The following is a 21,335-nucleotide window of genomic DNA, read 5'->3' on the forward strand; positions in this document are numbered from 1 at the left end:
GATAATAAACTTCTTTTTTATTCTTACTGCCAAAATGGACAATTTCACGTTTCCCCACATTATACTCCACTTTCAAGATCTTTGCCCATTCACTCAACCTATCTGTGCCAATTTGTAGCCTCCTAATTTCCTCTTCCCATCTTACTTTCCAACCTATAATTGTGTCATCAGCAAATTTGGCAACCATCCCAACCAAGTCATAAATTGTAAACAGTTGGGGCTGCAGAACTAATCCCTATGACACACCACTCATTACTTTTGGCCAACCTGAAAAAAAAAATTATGTCTAATGTCTGCTTCCCGTCAGCCAGCCAATCCTCTATCCCATACAATGAACTTTTATTTTCCGCAATATCCTTTGATTTGGCACTTTGTCAAATGCCCTCTGGAAATTTAAGTACAGTACATTCACCAGTTCCTCTTTATCCACAGCACATGTTCCTTCCTCAAAGCTCTCCAATAGATTGGTTAAAACCTTATTTCCCTTTCACAAAACTATCTTGACTCTGCCTGATTACTGTAAATGCTTCTAAATGCCCTGCCAGAACATCTTCCAACATTTTCCCTTTGACAGATGTTAAGCTAACTGGCCTGTCTGACTCCCTCCCACTGTGAATAATGGGGTGGGATTTTCCGACCCCCCCCCCCCCCCCCCCCCCCGGCCAGGCCGGAGAATCGGTGGGGGGGTGCGTGAATCTCGTCCCCACCGGCTGCCGAATTCTCCAATTCCTGCCCCGCCAAATCCCCGGCCGCTGGCAGTGCCCCCCCCCCCCCCCCCCCCCCCACAGCGATGGGCCAACTGGCCGCCCATTTATTGCCGGTCTCGCCGGCATAAATCAGAGTAGGTCCTTACCGATGGGACCTGGTGGCGCGGGCGGCCTCCGTGGTACTCGGAGGGGGCGGGGGATCTGGCCCCAGGGGCTGCCCCCAAGGTGGCCTGGCACGCGATCGGGGCCCACCGATCCGCGGGTGGGCCTGTGCCGTAAGGGCACGCTATTCCTCCGCGTTGGCCGGTGTGGTCCTCTGCCATGGCCGACGCGGAGATGAACCCCCCCACGCATGCGCTGGGATGACGTCAGCACATGCTGGCGCTCCTGCGCATGTAGCAACTCTTGCCGGCCGGCGGAGACTCTTCGGCGCCGGTTGGCATGGCGCCAAGCCCCTTCCCCGCCGGCCGGCGCAACGCAAACCACTCCAGCGCCGGAGTAGCCCCTGACGGAGTGCAGGATTCCGCAACTTTGGGGCGGCTAGACGCTGGAGTGGTTCACGCCAATCCTCGGCGCCGGGAACCTCCGCCCCGCCGGGTAGGGGAGAATCCTGCCCGTGGTGCTACATTTGCTATCTTCCAATCAAGTGGGATCTTCACCAAATCTCAAGAATTTTGGTCATTTAAAACCAAGTCATCAATGATCTCATTCGCCACTCCGTTTAATACCCTTGTATGAAGTCCATCAGCACCCGGGCACTGGTCAACCCGCAGCTCCATAGTACAGGGTGTTCTCTGGTTTTCCCTCTTCCTGAATGGAGATGATACAGTCTCCACCTTCCCACATCAGATCAGGAACTCAACAGAGTGGGTACTCACACCTCCAGCTCTGACAATCTGGAGCCAGACCCTGAATATGGATGCATTTCAGGGGCAGTGAGATAAGTGCACGAGGGAAAAATAAATAGAAGAGTAAACTAATAAGGGGAGGGTGAGATGAAGTAGTTTGGAAGGAGGCACACGTAGACTATAAACACCAGCAAGGACCAGCTGGTCCACATGTCCTGTTTCGATTCTGTAAATTCCATGCAAGACAACCCAGCATCAAGCTGCATCCACAATGGAATTTGCCCATTGTCGTTCGTCATCCAGTTGCAAAGACTGAATAGTGTTGGCCCACAGCCACTGGCTATAACCCTATCCATTGCTCCCCCAGTCCAGGCTCACGGGAGGAATCAACCATATTGGGAAAGATAAAGTCAAAATTGCTGCTCCTTCCATTTGCACTGGGCCTTGCTTACACGTTAACAATCAAGCAAAAATCTAACAAGGTAAAGAACTGAAATATGGAGAGGGCGACATAACAAGATGGTCCTGGGATGTCTGCTAAGTGGTGTGGTGGGGCCAGGAGGGGGAATTAAAGGTCCAACACCTGTCCTTCCTTCTGCAGCTTCTTAGAAAAACAAGCACTCAGACTGAACTCTCCAACATTTGTTCTGATTCTTAACAACGGTTTGATTCATCGGGTGGTTTGAATTACTCCCGGTGGAACAAGGTAAAATCTGACCGTTTGTCCTCTATGATTCTACATGATTTGTTTCAATAACGCTCAAATATCTCAGAGGGCTCTTATAGAATTCTCTCAACTGAATTTCGCTTTTTTTTTTATTTGCTGAACAGTAACAATAGGTATTGCCACATTGTTACCCTCTTCACACACACAGTAATATCCATCAACTTGATTCCTCTGGAGGTAGGCTCATTGGTGCCCTTCTCCCACCTCCTTTCCTGAATGTTGGGGGTTCCTATTGTCGGCCAAAATCCCCAAATGGTCAGCCGCCCTCCAGAATCTCCTTTCGCATGCATGATCGGAGAGGGTGTAACCCGTTCAGAGGTTAATTGTCGGGTCATACAACATCTATAATAATCTTTATAATCGTCACAAGTAGGCTAGAGGAAACCGGAGCACCTGGAGGAAACCCACGCAGACACGGGGGGGGGGGGAGAACGTGCAGACTCTGCACAGACAATGACCCAAGCCGGGAATCGAAACTGGGACCCTGGCGCTGTGAAGCAACTGTGCTAACCACTGTGCTACCGTGCCGCCCATGTTGGGGGTGAGGGGGGTGGGTTGGGGGAGGGGATGTCACACCATGTGTTGATTGTCTTGGTCGATCTTCCCGTTCATTTTAAGGTGTGGGAGCCCCACATCCATTGTGGCTTCACAGCGACGGAGGTAAACGAAATCAGCACAGGCCAGAAATCCAAAGCCGGAAACTTCCGGGCCTGCAGAGCCCACCACCACAGCACGTGGCGATTTACCCAATGAACCGTAACAGAAAAGGCTTTTTTTTTTGTCGGCAGGAAATAACAGCAAACAAGTTGCATCTGGCGGCACTAAACTAAAGGGAAGTCAACTCATATCTGTGTTGTTGTACAGACAGGATGAAGAGGCCTAGAAGAAAGGCCTCGCAGCCCTAGATGGGCAGTTGGTGCAGAGCCCTAAATCTAACTAAGAACATGGGAAACACATTTCAAGAGAAAGGAAAGCGGTGACCAATTTGAAAATGAACGGAATCCAGAATAAAACCGCACTGATCCTTAAAACCACGAAAGAACAAGTTCCTGCACCTACAACGCACAAGCAGCCATTTAGCAGCTCCCTCACTGACACAGCAGCAAAATGTAAGAGACACTTACCGACAATGCACGTTGTGACTTTAGAATGGCTGTCTGCTCTTTGTCTGAAACTAGCAATTGGGCCGAATTCCCTGGCCACCAGCAGGTTAGGAATAGGCAAGAGTCTGTGCTAGGCCCTGGCTGAGGGGGTTGGGTGTGTTCACAGATTTCAGAAACGGAGGAGAAGTCTGTATCTCAGCCACACAGCTGCAGAGTCGTACGATTGACGTCATCAACTCACCGGTACTTGCGATGGAGAAGTTACACTTCCTGTTCACGCCAGGAGAAAGTGAAAACCAACCCCTTGCATGTAAAATTAAGCTGGTGAGCGCCAAAATCAGTCACCAATCCGTTTTCAGCGGCCTTATTAGACACAAAGAAAATCAAACTTGCCGCAAAGATCCCCTTCCAATTTCCCATTTCAAGGAATGGAAAGCAGTCTCCTGGACCGTCATCAGCTAATGCCAGTAAAATGTCCACCTCCCTCTGATCATCCTTCCGAGAGCCACAGAATCCCACTTACCAGCTTCTCTGGACCAGTTACCTCCCAGTCATGCTCAGACAAAATCCTAAAAAAAGTATGCATTACAAATATTTAATTTCAGGGTGGCACAGTGGCTAGCACTACTGCCTCACGGCACCGAGGACCCAGATTTGACCCTAGCCCCGGGTCACTGTCCGTGTGGAGTTTGCACATTCTCCCCATGTCTGCGTGGGTCTCTCCCCCACAACCCAAAAATGTACAGGGTAGATAGATTGGCCATCCTACTTTTACAACTTTATTGGAAAAAAAAATATATATATCTATTTTTATGATACCGCGTGTTTAAGGAATATAACTTCCAGTTTTGGGAATTGAATTTTTAAATGCAAGATAAAAAGAAAATTGTGGGCTTGAGAAACTGGTAGACACCCGCCAAGATAATTACAATTAAAAGAACAGTTGAAATTTACTTATGCAGAGCCAGAATGAAAGGTGTGAACAACAGGGGCGGGATTCTCCAGTTCGGAGAATCGCCGGGGGGGGCGGCGTGAATCCCGGCCCCGCCGGCCGCCGAATTCTCCAGCACCGGAGATTCGGTGGCGTTGGGAATCACGCCGTGTCGGTCAGCGGCCACTTGCAGCGGCCCTCTCATTAATTCTCCGACCCACGATGGGCTGAAGTCCCGCTGGTTCTTTGCCAGTCCCGCCGGCGTAAATTAGACTAGGTCCCTTACCGGTCCACGTGGGCGGGCTCCGGGGTCCTGGGGGGGTAGTGCGGGGTGATCTGGCCCCGGGAGGGGGGGGGGGGGGGGGGGGGGCCTGGCCCACCGATCGGGGCCCACCGATCTGTGGGCGGGCCTGTGCCGTGGGGGCACTCTTTTCCTACGCGTCGGACGTGTCAGCGTCCGCGATAGCCGACGCGTAGGTGAAACCCCTGCGCGCATGGGCGAAGATGATGTCAGCAACCGCTGATGCTCCTGCGCATGCGCGGACCCACGCCGGCCGGTGGAGTCTCATCCGCCCCAGCTGGATTACGCACCTTTGGGGCAGGCCGACGCCGGAGTGGTTCACGCCACTCCGTCCCGCCGGGACTCCCCCGCCCCGCCGGGAATGGGAGAATCCCGCCCCAGATTCTCTTTTTTAAAAAAAATTTAGAGTACCCAATTATTTTTTTCCAATTAAGGGTCAATTTAGCGTGGCCAATCCATCTACCCTGCACAGATTTGGATTGTGGGCTGAAACCCACGCAGGCACGGGGAGAATGTGCAAACCCCACACGGAGAGTGACCCAGAGCCAGGATTGAACCTGGGACCTCAGCACCCTAGTCCCAATGCTAACCACTGCGCCACTTGCTGCCCTAACAACAGTGTCTCTTTGCTTCGTAATGGAGCCAGTGAATCTGGTAAGATTACAGTCGTTCACATTTGAGAAATTAATGATTTGCCTGGGTCCCAGGACCAAAAGGATGTATTGAAGGTAAAATTCATTGATTTCAAACTCTCTCTGGTACATCTCAGGTGTGCCATATTGCTGTGGGGATAGATTGAAAATAGATTTTTTTTTTTGTTTTTTGTTTTTATCTGCGTGAGTTCTGGAATGTCTCGGATTGACCCCTAGTGAAGTGAATTAACCCTCAATACCCTGTAAAGTATCATGGAATGTTTGGCTGGAAATACAAATAGAAAGGAAAGTAATTTGGGGTTTTAACTGTTGGAGTAATGGTTTAATTTTGCTTAAAACCTGAAACCTTGTGCTATATTTATTTTAGTGAATAACTGGGAGTTCAAATTTCTTTTTAAAAGTTACTGGTCTCTACCGAGATTGTAACGCATCCTAATTTCTGAGCAACACTTAGTTTGTTTATCCTTCCATCTTCTGTCTTTATTAGCTTTCATTTCCGTGCAGCTGATTCTTTTCTTGGCCTGCTGCGGCTTTTCTTCGCTGTACATGACTAGCTCTTTATCCAAGCTAAATGCATGCTTTATTCCTTTGATTTGTTCCCTCTTGTTAAACTGCAAACAACAAGTTACTTGGGAGTGTGAAAGAAACCAACAATTTTGTCTGGTCAGGAAAAAGACAAGTCGCACAAAATGGTGAATGATTCTTTCAAGGAATCATGGCTGGGAGCTCTGAGGCCTTTTAAACTCAACAGCTTTGTTGGGAAGCTTCATTTCCCAGCTTTTGGGCAACATTCCCACTTCACGACACTGTGCACTGATTCGCCATGGCAGCTGGGCACTTGGAGGGGCCGAGGTTGACGGATTTGACTTAATTTGCACACGCGAGATGGACCGTGCCTTTGAAAAGAGACGCCGGCTGAAAACCATCACTCTCCCAGTTCGCGATCCGAGAATTCTTTCCCAGCTCCCAGATTTACAGGCCTCGCCTGCATTATGACCCAAACTAAGGTGGGAATGATTTATATCCCCCGTCAAACAGTGCTGACAATTTGGCATGCACATCCATAGCATCTGCTATCGACAAAGGATGCCAACCCACTGTGGAGGAAGGGTGGAAAGATTGCCAACATCAAATGGGGTCATTCAGTTCCAAATCTTCTAAATTTACACAAAACCTCAGCCCTGAACTATTCTGACAATGGGCCTTTAATTAACAGCACGGATCTGAGGATCCATCACTGGACCAACTCCATCGCCTTGGTACAAAACCATTTGCCCAGCATTGACCCCCAGCCTCTGCTTAGTGTGAAATGGGCCGAGCACGGTACATTTACTTGGTTACCAAATTCCCAAGAGCCTCTGGAGAAATTTGGATTCCGTCCCAGTGTGCAGATGATTTGGAACCGAACTGCTTCCAAAAACCAGAAAAGGGTTGTGTGGCTCGCATGTGCAGCCCCCAGCTGAAACCATCATGCTGTAGTTTGATTCATTGGGACAAAGGCTGATAGAGATCGAAGTTGGACCTGAGGTGTTCCAATTATTTGGCAAAAAATTGTAAAACAGGGAACTCAACTCAAATCCTTGTGATTTTACTCTGAGGTCCTCCCACTGATTTCAAAGTTCACTTGAATGTGGAACATTGGGTTTCCTTCCCGTGGTAGATCTACACGAGCCTTTATTTCACTGTCATTTGTCACATGTAAACAGGGATGCCACAGGACACAGTGAACATACTAAACACAGAACCTTACAGCCCAGGAGGCCATTCGGCCCATCGGCTCTCAGAATGAGCAACTCACTTCGTACCATTCTTCCACTTTACCCCCTCACCCGGCACTTACTTCCTTTTCAGTTAACTATCTAATTCCCTTCTATCTGCTTCAGTTGACCCTGCCTCCAGCACACACTCAGAGAGTGCATTCCAGACCTTAACCACTCGCTGTGTGAAAAAAAGGCTTCCCTCCTGTCAATCTTGCTTCTTCAGCCCTCTCGCCCTCAAGCCTTTGATGAGTGGAAACAGTTCCTTCCTATATTCCCTATCCAGACCCCTCACGATATCTTCATGACTGAAGTTCCTCATCCTTGTGAATCTTTTCTGCAATCTCTCCCAGATCTTCGCATCCTTGCTAAAGTGCGGCGACCAGAACTAAACACAACGTTCCAGTTAAGGCCGAACCAGTGTCTTAGTTCAACGTAACAGAAATCAAAGAGTGGGGATTAATGGGTGTTTCTCTGGTTGGCAATCAGTAGCTAGTGGTGTCCCTCAGGGATCCGTGTTGGGCCCACAATTGTTCACAATTTACATAGATGATTTGGAGTTGGGGACCAAGGGCAATGTGTCCAAGTTTGCAGATGACACTAAGATGAGTGGTAAAGCGAAAAATGCAGAGGATACTGGAAGTCTGCAGAGGGATTTGGATAGGTTAAGTGAATGGGCTAGGGTCTGGCAGATGGAATACAATGTTGACAAATGTGAGGTTATCCATTTTGGTAGGAATAACAGCAAACGGGATTATTATTTAAACAATAAAATATTAAAGCATGCTGCTGTGCAGAGAGACCTGGGTGTGCTAGTGCATGAGTCACAGAAAGTTGGTTTACAGGTGCAACAGGTAATTAAGAAGGCAAATGGAATTTTGTCCTTCATTGCTAGAGGGATGGAGTTTAAGACTAGCGAGGTTATGTTGCAATTGTATAAGGTGTTAGTGAGGCCACACCTGGAGTATTGTGTTCAGTTTTGGTCTCCTTACTTGAGAAAGGACGTACTGGCACTGGAGGGTGTGCAGAGGAGATTCACTAGGTTAATCCCAGAGCTGAAGGGGTTGGATTACGAGGAGAGGTTGAGTAGACTGGGACTGTACTCGTTGGAATTTAGAAGGATAAGAGGGGATCTTATAGAAACATTGAAAATTATGAAGGGAATAAGTAGGATAGATGCGGGCAGGTTGTTTCCACTGGCGGGTGAAAGCAGAACTAGGGGACATAGCCTCAAAATAAGGGGAAGTAGATTTAGAACTGAGTTTAGGAGGAACTTCTTCACCCAAAGGGTTGTGAATCTATGGAATTCCTTGCCCAGTGAAGCAGTTGTGGCTCCTTCATTAAATGTTTTTAAGGTAAAGATAGATAGTTTTTTGAAGAATAAAGGGATTAGGGGTTATGGTGTTCGGGCCGGAAAGTGGAGCTGAGTCCACAAAAGATCAACCATGATCATTGAATGGCGGAGCAGGCTCGAGGGGCCAGATGGCCTACTCCTGCTCCTAGTTCTTATGTTCTCATGTAACCTCCTGGCCCGAGTACTCTGTGCTCCTATTAATAAATCCTTGGATACTATCTGCTTTATTAACTGCTCTCTCGATCTGTCCTGCCACCTTCAATGACTTCTGCACATATGCACACAGGTCCCTCTGCTCCTGCACCTTTTTAGAATTATGTCCGTTATTTTATATTGTCTCCCATGTTCTTCCTACCAAAATGAATCAGTTCATATTTCTCCACATTGAACCTCCTCTGCCACCTGTCCACCCATTCCACAAGGCTCAGGGTAGTGCATAAAGCGATTGGGCTGTCATATTAAACCCATCTGATTCACTATTGCCCCTTTCGAAAGGAAATCTGTCCTCCTTCCCCACTTTGGACTATATGTGACTTCAGCCCCACGGCAACATGAGTCGCCAATTTGCACCCACGTTCGCCATGAGCACAAACGTTGACGTGGGCACAAAATATCGCAAGACTTGGAAAACAAGAATCATGTTGGCGAGATCCGTTTTGTGATTCTCCCCAAGCCCCCAGTGACATAATGAGGATCCTTGTCCAGGAAGGTTGGGAACCTCAGTTAAATACATTTAGATATAATTAATGGGCCTGCCCGCTGTATCCCCCCCCCCCCCCCCCCCCCCCCCCCACTCACATTTAGAATTCCCTCCCGTCATTGAGGTCTACTGTAGCTTTTTAAAATTGGGAACCAGGTGAAGGGAACGCACCGGGGGCGCACAGGGCAGCGGGGGAAAGAGGGACCTCCTCGGCAGCACCCTGGCGTTGCCTCCGGCCCTATGGGCAGTGCCAAGGGGCACTGCCAATGAGGACCCTTTGGGGAGCTCCATTGGGGTGACTCCCCTTATTGGCTGGGGGCGGGAGCGTAGAATACTGCTGCCGGAAGGGGCATGCCCTGCCAGAAAACGTGGCTGGCGGACTGGAGAATCCCGCCCACTATTTTTCTGTAGGTCTTTCCAATCATAAACCCAGTCCTGCCTCCAATTTATTGGCTCACACAGTGGTGTTATCAGGGAACCTGGAGCAAGTCAATGGGAGCCGAGGTACAGATGAGCCAGGATCTGATTAAGTGGCAGAACAGGCTCGATAGGCTGAATGATCTATCACTGCTCCTGTGCTTCTAAAGCCTGAACGGTTAAGTAGACCAACACCCCATACTGTTCCCCAATCCCTAGACTCCTTCGTTTTACCATTATTGCCTTTACATATGGCATCTGTTGCACAGGCCACTGAAACAAAAACAAGATAAGGTGGCTTTGACGAGATTAACGAGTGGAATGGGAGTTCTTCCAAATTTACTACATTGGAGGACAGGCGGATATAGCAAAGTAAATGTGGCAGGGATACCACGCTCACCTTTTAGCCTGAAGGCTGTGGGTTCTAATCCCCTTCTGAAAATTTGAACACTTAATCCAGGCTGAAACTGAGGTACTACTAGAACAGGTCCATAGGGACCATATCTCGAGACTGTGCATTATAACGTTGCAGAGTTGTGTTTATCCTGAATTAGATTCTGAAGACACGGGTCATTACTTTGGGTTGAGGTGCAGGGAGCATTAGAATCCCAAGCCTTGGATTCAGCAGCTCTGTAACGTTCGTTTCTCTACCCAGTTGATGTATTCCCCCTATAAAATACAAAAATCTCCTGGGGTGTGAGTGTATTGAACAGGCTGCCATGATTACGTAGCTTGTCAGCCTCACAAACATTTTAACTTAGTCTTTACAGTAAAGAATATGAGGGAAAGGACCATCTGACAAACATCAGAAGGAGATAGAATTTTAAATAAGAGAAAACTTTTGTTTTGATGTGGTTTTCTTCTGGTTTGTGACAATTGTTAAACACAAACATTGCAGAAACCTGCAAAATGGCGTTCATTTTAGGGTTGACTCATATGCTCCTCAAACCAGGAGACTCAAACATATTTCAAACCATTTGCTGCATCCATAAGGCACAGGAGCAGAATTAGGCCACTTGGCCCATGAGTCTGCTCTGCCATTCAATTATGGCTGATATTTTCTCATCCCCATTCTCCTGCCTTTTCCCCATAACCCCTGACCCCCTTATTAATCAGGAACCTATCTATCTCTGTCTTTTTTTTAAATTTAGAGTACCCAATTCATTTTGCCAATTGAGGGGCAATTTAGTGTGGCCAATCCACCTTTGGGTTGTGGGGACGAAACCCACGCAAACACGGGGAGAATGTGCAAACTCCATACGGACAGTGACCCAGAGATAGGATCGAACCCGGGACCTCCGAGCCGTGAGGCAGCAGTGCTAACCACGGCACCACCGTGCTGCCTCTCTATCTCTGACTTAAAGACCCTCATTGATTTGGCCTCCACAGCCTTCTGGGGCAAAGAGTTCCACAGATTCACCACCCCCTGGCTGAAGAAATTCCACCTCATCAGTTTTAAAGGATTGTCCCTTTAGTTTGAGATGGTGTCCTCTGGTTCTAGTTTTTCATACAAGTAGAAGCATCCTCTCTAAGACCACTCTATCCAGGCCACGCGGTATCCTGCAAGTTTGAATAAGATCCCCCCTCATCCTTCTAAGCTCCAACGAGTACAGACCCAGAGTCCTCAACCGTTCCTCATACGACAAGCTCTTCATTCCAGGGATCATTCTTGCGAACCTCCGCTGGCCCACTCTCCAAGGCCCAGCACATCATTCCTTAGATATGGGGCCCAAAACTGCTCACAATACTCCAAATGGGGTCTGACCAGAGCTTCATACTGCCTCAGAAGTACCTGGTATTCTAGCCCTCTTGACATGAAAGGTAACATTGCATTTGCCTTCTTAACTGCCGACTCTACCTGCACGTTAATTTTAAGTGAATCGTGAACAAGAACTCCCAAGTCCTTTTGTGCTTCTCAATCCCTAAGCATTTCCCCATTTAGAAAATATACTGTAAAAATACTTAACTAAATGGCGCGTGGCAATGATCAATACAAGGATGAAACTGAACAAAGATTTTGGGATCTTGGACCCCCATTATATTGAGTTCCGCATTATAGCAGGGCAGCAGGGTGGCGCCGTGGTAACACTGCTGCCTCATGGCCCTGAGGTCCCAGGTTCGATCCCGGCTCTGGGTCACTGTCCGTGTGGAGTTTACACATTCTCCCCGTGTCTGCGTGGGTTTCACCCCCACAACCCAAAGATGTGTAGGATAGGTGGATTGGCCACGCTAAATTGCCCCTTAATTGGAAAAAATAATTGGGTACTCTAAATTTATTTAGGGCAGCATGGTAGCATGGTGGTTAGCATAAATGCTTCACAGCTCCAGGGTCCCAGGTTCGATTCCCAGCTGGGTCACTGTCTGTGCGGAGTCTGCACGTCCTCCCCATGTGTGCGTGGGTTTCCTCCGGGTGCTCCGGTTTCCTCCCACAGTTCAAAGATGTGCGGGTTAGGTGGATTGGCCATGCTAAATTGCCCGTAGTGTCCTAAAAAAGTACGGGGGGGGGGTTTGTTGGGTTACGGGTATCGGGTGGCTACGTGGGTTTGAGTAGGGTGATCAATACTCGGCACAACATCGAGGGCCGAAGGGCCTGTTCTGTGCTGTGCTGTTCTATTCTATAGCAGGTCCCCTGTGTAGCATTGGGGCAATCCTACACTATCAGAGATACTGTATTTCTGAAGAGACATCAAACCTCTCAGAAGGCTGGAGAAGATCCGGTGGGACTACTGAAGAGGAGCAGGGAATTCTCCCTGATTTCCTGGCCAATATCTATCCTTCCACCAACAGCAGAAAGAGATGATCTGTGACACCGTGCTGCTCCAAGGGGCTGGTTAGCACACTGGGCTAAATCGCTGGCTTTTAAAGCAGACCAAGCAGAGCAGGCCAGTAGCATGGTTCAATTCCTGTACCAGCCTCCCTGAACAGGCGGCGGAATGTGGCGACTAGGGGCTTTTCACAGTGATACACTATCAATTATGACAAGACGAGAGTAGAGTGTAATCGAGGCTTTATTACGCAGAGATGTGGAGCCTCCTGCAGCTGCTGCCGAAATGGCTGCAGCTCGGAGAGCCCACACATTTATACTCCGCCTACTGGGCGGAGCCAGCAGGCAGGGATCTACCCCCGTCCCTGTAGTACAGGTGCCTTACCGTAATACACCTTGTATACGATATATACAATACAACAGTGGTGACTGCCACATTCACCCCCTGTTAAAAAAAAGAGTCCAGTGGGGGTGGTGGAAGGCTATTAACGTGCAGATGTTTAACATTTTAAGGAAAGTTTACAAATTCAGACGATCGTGCGCCTTGATCCGTCATTGCGAGCGGCGCAGTCCCGTTGGCGATGCAGGTCCGGGCGTCGGTGACTCCGGGAGCGTGGCGACCTCATCTTCATCCCCGGGTTGGACTAAGGGGAGGACGGATCGTCTTGGAGCGAGATCTATGGTGGGTGCGCTGGGGGAGTGGGGGCGGCACCAGGGAGGGGGGGGGGGGACCCAGCTGGCGCCAGGTCCCTGAGGGAGACTGTGTCTTGGCGGCCGTACTGCGGGTTCGCGTGAAGTAGCTGTACCCTCTCAACCAATGGGTCCGCCTTGTGGAGCCACACGTGCTTACGGAGGAGAACAGGTCCTGGAGCTGCCTGCCACGTTGGGAGTGAAACCCCGAGGTAGACTTCCTGGGGAAGGCAAAGAGACGTTCATGGGGAGTTTTGTTAGTCACAGTGCAAAGGAGCGACCGAATGGAGTGAAGGGCGTCGGGGAGGACCTCCTGCCAGCGGGAGGCCGGGAGATTTCTGGACCGTAGGGCCAGCTGGACGGCCTTCCAGACCGTCCCATTCTCCCTCTCCACCTGCCCGTTTCCCCAGGGGTTGCAGCTGATCGTCCTGCTCGAGGTGATGCCCCTGCTGAGCAGGTACTGACGCAGCTCATAAATGAGGATCCACGTCACTGTGGACGTAGGCGGGAAACCGAACAGAGTGAAGATGGTGTTGAGGGCTTTGATAAAGGTGGCAGACGTCATATCGGGGCCTGGGACAACGAAGGGGAATCTGGAGTATTCGTCGACCACGTTAAGAAAGTACGTGTTTCGGTCGGTGGAGGGGAGGGACCCTTTGAAATCTACGCTAAGGCGTTCAAAGGGGCGGGAGGACTTCATCAGGTGTGCTCGGTCTGGCTGGTAGAAGTGCGGTTTGCACTCCGCGCAGACCTGGCAGTCTCTGGTGATAGATCGCAGATCTGATGTATGCTTCGAAGCAAGCGAGCCAATATGCGAAGGCCGACTTGGCGTTATCTGCTTGAGGGTGCAGCTGCAGGTGATCAGGCTTGATGCGGAGATCCATTACTGTAAAATCTCTGGGTAATAAATTGATGCACTATCAATTATGACGAGACGAGAGTTGAGTGTAATCGAGGCTTTATTACGCAGAGATGTGTAGCCTCCAGCAGATGCTGCCAAAATGGCTGCAGCTCGGTGAGCACACATATTTATACTCCGCCTACTTTGTGGAGCCAGCAGGTAGGGATCTACCCCTGTACCTGTAGTACAGGGACCTTACCGTAATACACCTTATATACCATACAACAATACAACAGTGGTGACTACCACACACAGTAACTTAATTTGAAGCCTACTTGTGACAATAAGCAATTTTCATTTCATTTCCCGAATTCGCTGCCGTATTTACTGCTTTATAGAATAACAGGCTGTGACATTATAGAAACAGATAACTGACTATCAATTACCTTGAAACAGGCTGAGGTCACAAAGGGCGCTATAAAAATGCAAGTTCTTTCGAGGTTTCTGCCAAAGTCATGCCAGGAGATCATGGAACGTCTCTACCCCAGTTACAACCATTCAGCCCACGAGAACACAGTGGCTTTCAACCACGGGAAAGCCAGCAATTCAGACACCATTAGCTACAAAGTCAGAAATGGCATTTTAAAGTCAAAACAAAGCTTTGTGGGTGGGGAGTGTGTTTATGGGAGGGGGACATTACAGTGATGAGCCTGGCCCTACAGCACTGATTATAATTTGTAGCAGCTGCTTTGTAGGTCAACTGATGGTTTTAAGGCACAAGATGGCCTTGCCAAATGGCTGAGGTACAGTGAGCATATTAGTCATTTAAAAATGATTCGGGGCCTGCTCCAATTAGCAGAAGATGTTTTTTTCCTTATTCACAACCAAAACCGATAACTGGAAGTGAATTGAAATTAAGTGTTCCCGTTGTGACTTTTAATAACATGCCTCAAGAGACCAGAGTCCTGCAAAAACCTTCACAAGATTTGCGAACCAGTGGCGAACAATTAAAGTTAATCCCGACTCGCTCACTGGTGGACCTGTGTTTTAAAAGCGCAGTGGAAAACAAAATAGTCAAATAATAATCAGTCCAGTCTGCCTTGGCCACGATTTGCTCTCATTACTTCCAGACACAGACACCCCCCCCCCCCCCCCCCCCCCAACCCGCTACGATGGACTTTCTGTCCGACTTCCTCTTGCCCTTTTGTACAACATAGATAATCGGAATAAGTTACAACATAATCACTTGCATTTATAGAGTGCCTTTCAATATCTCAGGGCATCCCAGGTGCTTTAGAGTCAATGGAGTGGAAACATGGCAGTCAATTCATGCACAGCGAGATCCGACAAACAATAATTAAGTAAACGCCCAGACAATCTGTTTTCTTTTTAAGTGATCCTGATTGAGGGATAAATATTGGCCAGGTTGAGCAGGGGAGAGACTTCCTCTGCTCTTCCTCAACATGCCACAGCACTCTTTGTGGGATCCTGCTGTGCTGCAGCGCTTCCTACATTTCATCTGTGCCTAGACAACAAAGTTGGCCCGCAAGGCACTATGGGGCATCTTAAGGCTGCGAACCGCTCTATATAAACCCTAGTGTGATATTTTTCCCTTTTGGGTGTGGCCCCCTGGTCTGCAATGAGCTGCCCGTCAGCAGGAATCCACAGTGCACAATTTTGGGACGTGGTGTCTCCAGGAGCAGCGTCAGCAGGATTTTGCCCCCCCCCCCAGAGTGTGTAACTCTTTCAGAGAGTTGACAAACCAGAATTCGCTGGATGGCCTGATTTTCTGCAGCAGTACGGCTAAGACTGAATATAAACTGTCTGTACTATCCCTCTCTTCACTTTCCCTTTTTTATTTACAAACATTACCCTGTTTAAACAAGTGGGCATCTGAACTAAAAACCCAAGATGGCAAAATGTGTGCAAAAAAAAAAAAGAAACCAAAGTAGCAATAGCAGTTCTGACGTAGCTGTGAACGCAGGGATGATCCAGGTGCAATTCCTAGCCTATGGCTCTGCTGCTGGATTAAGGTCACTTGTTTGACAGGAATAAATATAAATATGTACGATGCATTTTGAGAGATCTGGACCTTTTGTACTGTGCAGGGTGAGCGGTGTTTGTCTTTCACACCTGGAGGAACCAGCTTTCAAAGTTGAGTACAAAGGACAGGGTGACTGCTACACAAACGTTGCTGTCCCCAAACATGAACAATAACCCATTGTAAAAATACCTTCTGCTGAATCCCCCCCCCCCCCCCCCCCCCCCATTATTGCCGGACTCAATGATGTGACCAACTCTGTACTTCCCTCTTCCTCTGATGATATAATCTGTTGTGGGGGGTCAAAAAGGTGGCTCAACTCAACCTTCTCAAGGAGTGGCCAATAAATGCTGGCCTTGCCAGCAACACTTGCACCCCATGAAAAACCCTGAGATACACCCCTGTGCTCATGGACCCAGACTGGCTCTGGCTCTCCAACAACACATCAATTTTAAAATTCTTCGACATTAACAGCAGGACGTCAGGTGGGCAAATCAATGAACTTTAAATTGGGTTTTACAGCAAGAGGTTGGTATGTACAAATCGGAATGTAATGTTGAATCTGTACACAAGTGGAATACGGTATACGCACTGCAGGAATGTTGTTGAGGCTGTAGGCAGCTCGAATGCAGATTCACTGGGACGATGCCCGCTATAAGAAAACGCAAATATAAATCAAAGACTCAAAACATTGGGCTGTTGGAACAGAGAGGAGGTTAGTTGGTAATTTATAATAATCTTTATTGTCACAAGTAGGCTTACATTAACACTGCAATGACTTTACTGTGAAAATCCCCTAGTCGCCACATTCCGGCGCCTGTTCAGGTACACAGAGGGAGAATTCTGAATGTCCAAATTACCTAACCGCACGTCTTTCGGGACTTGTGGGAGGAAACCGGAGCACCCGGAGGAAACCCACGCAGACACGGGGAGAACGTGCAGACTCCGCACAGAGTGACCAGGCGGGGAATCAAGCCTGGGACCCTGGAGCTGTGAAGCAACAGTGCTGACCATTGTGCTACCTTGATGCCCCGGATGTGTTTAAAATTATGAAGGAATGTGATCAATAGAAACAAGACGTTTCCAACGTTTAAATGGTCCACAATAAAGAGTCCTATGTAAGAGATTTAGGACTGAGAGCAAGAGAAACTTTTATTTTTCTGTAAATGTTGCAGTTGTAGGATGCGTTACTGGAGTTAGCATTTGAAGAGATCATGTCAACATTTCAGAAGAGGCAGGGCAGCACTGGGTGGCGCAGTGGGTCAGTGCTGCTGCCTCATGGTGCCGAGGTCCCAGGTTCGATCCCGGCTCTGGGTCACCGTCCATGTGGAGTTTACACATTCTCCCAGGGTTTGTGTGGGTTTCGCCCCCACAACACAAAAGATCTGCAGGGTAGGTGGATTGGCCACGGAAAATTGTTCTTTAATTGGAAAAAATTAATTGGGTACTCTAAATTTATATTAAAAAACAAACATTTAAGAATAAGCTAATAGTGGCTGAAAGAAAAGGGGATTGAAGAAATTTGGAAACCGGGGAATACATGGAATTAGAACCACGGCTCGTGAGCAGGATGAATAGACTTTGCTGAGCTGTACGTTTCCTTGCTGTAGTTTCTGGGTCATTTTATATACTAAATGCCGACTCTTGCTTCCAGTCAGAAACCATGGAAATGCTGACGGAAGCCGGGTAAACACGATTCAGCCTCCTGCCGCATCGTCCACTCCTGCCCATCCTCAACTATCTCGACAATAGACTTCAGAAAACATGTGCCTCACTTTTTTAAAACCGAGTTAAGTTCTGCAAGTTCTGCAGCACACATATTCTGTGCACTGTCAACACTCCAAACTTACCCCCGCTTCTGTGAAATGAAATGTGTCACTTAATGATGCTAAATATTTGAATTAAATCTCTTCATGGATCTGTTTGTGGAGGACAACATGAGTGAAAGATCCACTGGCAGGGGAAATCAACGGGAACTGGACAGTAAATTGTAAAGTAAGATGCATTCGCCATGTTTCTGTGTGGGTATTACATCTAGATTTAGTTTGCAATTCCCAATGCTATGTGCTTCCTATGTCAATGCATCTAGGGCAAAGTTCATTATAAAATAAATAGCCTGGTTTCATAATAATAAAAATAAGAATCTTTATTAGTGTCACCACAAGTAGGCTTACATTAATACTGCAATGAAGTTACTGTGAAAATCCCCTTGACGCCACATTCCGACGCCTGTTTGGGTACACTGAGGGAGAATTCAGAATGTCCAATCCTCCTAACAAGCACGTCTTTCGGGACTTGGCAGTGACCCAAGACGGGAATCGAGCCCGGGTCCCTGGCGCTGCGAAGCAACAGTGCTAACCGCTGTGCTACCATTTCTGTCTAAGCACATCCAGCAATGGAGACATTTCGGTGACTAATAATTATGGCTTTGTTAAGATATTCGCTGTGCCACTGCAACAGATAATGCTGTTTAAAACTTGTTAATTTCAAATGCCATAGACTGTCGACTGTTTCATGGTGCGAGTAATGTACTGTGCTCTACCATCCAGTGTCAGAGCAGACCATATACAGTTTACGCTTTACACAGGTTTTACAATCCCAGACCAGACCACAACAATGGTTGGGATACTGGACCAAAACCCCAATAGTTCAGTTTATTTGAAAGACTGTGCGGAAAGAATGATTCACTCCAGGAGTGATGGCATGAAGAAATCGGGCTTGGTTACTTTTAAAAACAAAACTTTATATATATTTTTTAATAAATTTAGAGTACCCAATTCATTTTTCCAATTAAGTGGCAATTTACCGTGGCCAATCTACCTACCCTGCACATCTTTGGGTTGTGGGGGCGAAACCCACACAAACCCGGGGAGAATGTGCCAACTCCACACGGACAGTGACCCAGAGCCGGGATCGAACCTGGGACCTCGGCGTCGTGAGGCCGCAATGCTAACCACTGCGCCACCGTGCTGCCCTCGAAACTTTATTATAACTACAATATTACACTTTTAACTTCACACCAAAAAAGAACAGCTTACAATTTACATCTTAAACACTGCTACTCAAATTTTCCATTAAACAACAAGAAACATACAGCTCTCAATCTCTATTACTATTGGTGAATTGTGGACACAGGCAGATCCAGAAGGTAACTCCTCTCTCCAAAATTTCTCCACCAGCTCCCTCTCCAATGATTTCAAAATGTCTCTGTGCCTTCCTTGGCTCCATCCAGCAATGACCATATCTCTCGAAAGCTGAAAAACAACTCATTTCTGCAGGCTGTAAAGCACATTTACTCCCCAGGGACTTTTCCAGACAAACCACCATGCATTAGCCCAGACTGAACAACACATTCCTTTGCCAATTTCACCTACTGGCTGCTAAAACCACCCAGGTCCAGCAGAACAGAATTATTTTTAAAACAACCGCATTCTAACCCTTTTATCTTTTAACCTCCAATTTGCCCACTATATGTATAATCCAATTTTCCTAACATATTTAAAACGTCACACAGAATTACAGTAGATCATGTACAGTCTATTCTGTTGAGGAATAACAGGGCAGAGAATCTATCATTTATTACGTGTTGACCACCTCTAGAAGTCATTAGCAGTCAAGTCAAGTTAAAGTTTTTCTTCCAGCGATCAAATATTCTGGTCGAAGTCCTGCAGGAATAATCCGTGATTACCATTCATGATGATGCAAAACCTCAGAATATAGAATATTCGTCCTTCTTCACATCTCCAATGTTCAACCCTGAAAGTCATCAGTTAATGGCACACATTTGATGTGGGCGGTCTTCTGGTCACAATGCGCTAATTTGTCAATTGCTCTTATATGATTTAATGCGTCTCAGTAACAGTTTTAAATGGTTGGTTAATAACCTAAATGGCAGTTAACATGTTTCTGGCATCATGCATCTTTAGTACAGCTGTATCAAAAAGTAAAGCATTACAGGTGACATGTGTTATCGATAAAATTCAGATTCTGAGAGCATGGAGGTTATAAATAGCTCCTGTCTGCTGACTGAATGAGAGGGACAGAGGGCAACGAGAGATTCAAGAACATGCAGCTTCCCAAAACAAAAAAATGTCCTATAGTTTAGCATTTCAGAATTTCCCCTCTACTTACAGCTGCATTTCTAAAGTGAGATGACTGGATGTCACACCTTTAGTGAGTGGGAGAACACATCCTTCGACTTCAGGAAGCAAAGTACTGTACACACCCCTGTCAGCATCAACGGGGCCGAGGTGGAGATGGTGAGCAGTTTCAAATTCCTAGGGGTGCACATCACCAAAAATCTGTCCTGGTCCACTCACGTCGACACTATCACCAAGAAAGCACAACAGCGCCTATACTTCCTCAGGAAACTAAGGAAATTCGGCATGTCCACAGTAACCCTTACCAACTTTTACAGATGCACTATAGAAAGCATCCTATCGGGCTGCGTCACAGCCTGGTATGGCAACTGCTCGGCCCAGGACCGCAAGGAACTTCAGAGAGTTGTGAATACCGCCCAGTCCATCACACGAACCTGCCTCCTATCCATGGACTCCATCTACACCTCCCGCTGCCAGGGGAAAGCGGGCAGCATAATCAAGGATCCCTCCCACCCGGCTTACTCACTCTTCCAACTTCTTCCATCGGGCAGGAGATACAGAAGTCTGAGAACACGTACGAACAGACTCAAAAACAGCTTCTTCCCCACTGTCAGCAGATGCCTAAATGACCCTCTTATTGACTGACCTCATTAACTCTACACCCTGTATGCTTCATCCGATGCCAATGCTTATGTAGTTACATTGTATATCTTGTGTTGCCCTATTATGTATTCTCATGTATTTTCTTGTATTTTCTTGAATTTTGTTTAATTCCCTTTTCTTCCATGTACTGAATGATCTATTGAGCTGCTTGCAGAAAAATACTTTTCACTGTACCTCGGTACATGTGACAATAAACAAATCCAATCCAATCCTGTACTGAGGAATGAAGGGAAGCTCTTGTGGTAACCACAGAGGCAATGGATTATGGAAATCACTTGGTTCTCAATAAACCAATGACGATAGTTGTATTCTTGCCCCCGTTTTGGGCGTTCTTCCTTTGTGTGCTGACTACACAGATGTGAGGTTCAACAGTGACTGAAATCAATCTAGTTTTTGCCTAATTGGACACTCCATGCAAGGATCTATACAGCAGATAGGATCCTCTGATTAAACGGTTGCATCACAGCCAAGGCCATACCTACACAGTCTCCATGTACACCCACAGGTTCCAGTTGCTGTCATCAACAGTGCTATCAAGAGGCACTTGCTCAGCAATAACCTGCTCACGGATGCTCAGTTTGGGTTCCGCCAGGATCACTCAGCTCCTGACCTCATTACAGTCTTGGTTCAAACATGGACAAAGAGCTGAATGCCAGGGGTGAGGCGAGAGTGACTGCCCTTGACATCAAGACAGCATTTGACTGAGTATGGCATCAAGGAGCCCTAGCAAAGCTGGAG

The 21,335-nt window shown here is 47.6% G+C and overlaps 1 protein-coding gene across 18 annotated transcripts in view; it reads right to left on the reverse strand.

Annotated features, from left to right (window-relative positions):
- celf2 (cugbp, Elav-like family member 2) overlaps nt 1-21,335 on the reverse strand; it is a 925,307-nt gene that overhangs the window by 323,040 nt on the left and 580,932 nt on the right. The window contains exon 1 of one of the 18 annotated variants that reach the window (XM_038811869.1): nt 3,407-3,597. The exons of the other annotated variants lie outside the window; for them this stretch is intronic. The gene's annotated coding sequence lies outside the window, so the exon portion shown is untranslated. Of the gene's footprint in view, nt 1-3,406; nt 3,598-21,335 lie in introns of those variants that run through there. 18 annotated transcript variants of the gene reach the window in all.

The sequence above is a fragment of the Scyliorhinus canicula genome, chromosome 11 (assembly GCF_902713615.1).
Source record: "Scyliorhinus canicula chromosome 11, sScyCan1.1, whole genome shotgun sequence".
Classification (NCBI taxonomy): Eukaryota; Metazoa; Chordata; class Chondrichthyes; order Carcharhiniformes; family Scyliorhinidae; genus Scyliorhinus; species Scyliorhinus canicula.